At 40.4% G+C, this 2,078-nt stretch overlaps 1 non-coding gene across 1 annotated transcript; it reads right to left on the bottom strand.

Annotated features, from left to right (window-relative positions):
* Positions 1-1,975: 1,975 nt before the first annotated feature.
* On the bottom strand, positions 1,976-2,078 carry LOC115071637. Its single transcript, XR_003850741.1, has one exon. It is a non-coding gene; the product is annotated as a small nucleolar RNA U13 (small nucleolar RNA).

The raw sequence follows: 2,078 nt of genomic DNA on the forward strand, positions 1-2,078 counted from the left end.
TGGAACTGGAGTTACAGACAGTTGTTAGCTGCCATGTGGATGCTGGGATTCGAACCTGGGTCTTCTGCAAGAACAGCTGGTGTTCTTAACCGCTGAGCCATCTCTCCAGGCCCTAGTTTTTCTTTTTTTTTAATAATTTTTATTTATTTATTTTTATGTATTTATGTGCACCCATGTCATGAAATGCCCGCAGAGGCCAGAAGAGGGTGTCGGATCCTCTAGAACTGGAGTTTTAGATGGTTGGTAGCTGCCATGTGGGTGCTGGGAACCAACCCAGGTCCTCTCTTATCCACTGAGCCGTCTCTTCAGCCCCAGAACTCTGATTTTTCTTAAGCCTGGCTATACATCCCAGGAGATTCTAGGTCCTAATATAGACAAGATAGAATTTAAAAGACAAAAAATATGCTAATGAAAGTGAACTTTTCCCATTTTCTATGTACCTCCTCTCTCTCTCTCTCCCTCTCTCCTGTCCCCTGCCCCCCACACACACACTGAGGTATTTTAGAGGAAACAATAGTGTCTAAGTAGAATAGAGCCACTTTTCCTTCTTCCTAAGAGCTTCATTTCACTACTCAACTCTGGCTTTTGTTTCTAGAAAGACCTCCCAGAGAGCCAGATCTGCTCACCTGGCTAGACAAGACAAGCCTGCTAACTGAGGCATATTATTCAGCCTAGGAAATAATATTGAAGCTATGTATTCCATATTCCATCGTGGACTACACTGAGTCACTCCTGCAATACTACCTTTAAAAATTACAGATATTAAGCAAAAGTTGAAAAGATATTGAAATAAAATGAAGAAACCGGTGAAACAGAGTGGGAATCTAACACTTTGGAAAGTTTCGGGAAAGCAATTTATATCACAAGGAATCTATTTCCCTGCTTATTTGTGATTCTAGTGGGGTACACTCTCTGTTACCAACACCTGTTTGTTTTTAAAACCAAACAACAAATAGATTTTTCCACACAGAGTAAATGGGGAAAGTGCATTTTAAAAACCATATGTTCATTTTATTGATTTGCATTTTAAGTTAATTTATTTTATGGTGCTAGGGATGGAATGAAGTGTCTTAAACATGGTAGGCAAACATTTTAGCACTAAGCCTGCAAAAAATGTCATTTTAAGCCCAACATGCTTTTCCTTAAATGATTCTTTCCAATCACTGGAAAACTAACCTTTAGTGTATAGCATCATGGGATGAATCAGGAAGGCTTAGAAAAATGGGTCCTATGAGGCTGGAAAAATGGCTCAGTGGTTAAGGGCCTGTACTGCTCTTGCAGAGGTGCTGAGTTCTAGTCCCAAATTCATATCAGGTGACTCACAATCACCTGTAACTACAGCTCCAAGGCATCCAATGCCCACTTCTGGCCTCCACAGGCTCCTATACTCAAATGCACATTACCCCCAACCTCCAAACACACAGACATACCCATAATTAAAAACAAAATAAATCCTTTTGTTTGGTTGGTTTTTGTTTTTGAAATTAGGGTCTCCCTGGTAGTTCCAGCTGGCCTGGAACTATGTAGAACAGGCTGACCTGGATCTAACACTGCCTGCCTCTGCCTCCCAGTGCTGAGATTTAAAGGCATGTACCACTACGCTCAGATAGCCCTAAACAAATTTTTCCTTTTTTTTTAGACAGGGTCTCCTTGTAGTCTCAGGTGGCTTGGAGCTCGTGATGTAGACCAGGCTGGCCTCAAACTCACAGAGATCCCCCTGCCTCTGCCTCCCAAGTGCTAGAATTAAAGGCATGTGCCACTACACCCAGCCTAAATCTTTTCTTTTTTAAGTAAGAAAGAAAAACAGGTTTTAGCCAAAAATGAAAGTCCACTTCATTCTGTCATTCACTGATTTTGGGGGTAGGAGGCTTGGGATAAAAGTGAAGTTTATTGGAAAATCAAAAATATTTTTTTCTTAAAAGTAATGGATTTCATTTTGGTATTTTCTTTTTCTTTTTTCCTTTTTCTAAGTTGATGTTACACAGGTAATGTGTTTACATGGTAACAAGGTTAGTGGGGAGGCACATGTCACACAATCTTGTAAACCACCCAATCATCACAGAAATGGATCTCATGAT

Source organism: Nannospalax galili, unplaced genomic scaffold, assembly GCF_000622305.1.
Source record: "Nannospalax galili isolate Female #2095 unplaced genomic scaffold, S.galili_v1.0 scaffold59, whole genome shotgun sequence".
In the NCBI taxonomy this organism is placed as follows: domain Eukaryota; kingdom Metazoa; phylum Chordata; class Mammalia; order Rodentia; family Spalacidae; genus Nannospalax; species Nannospalax galili.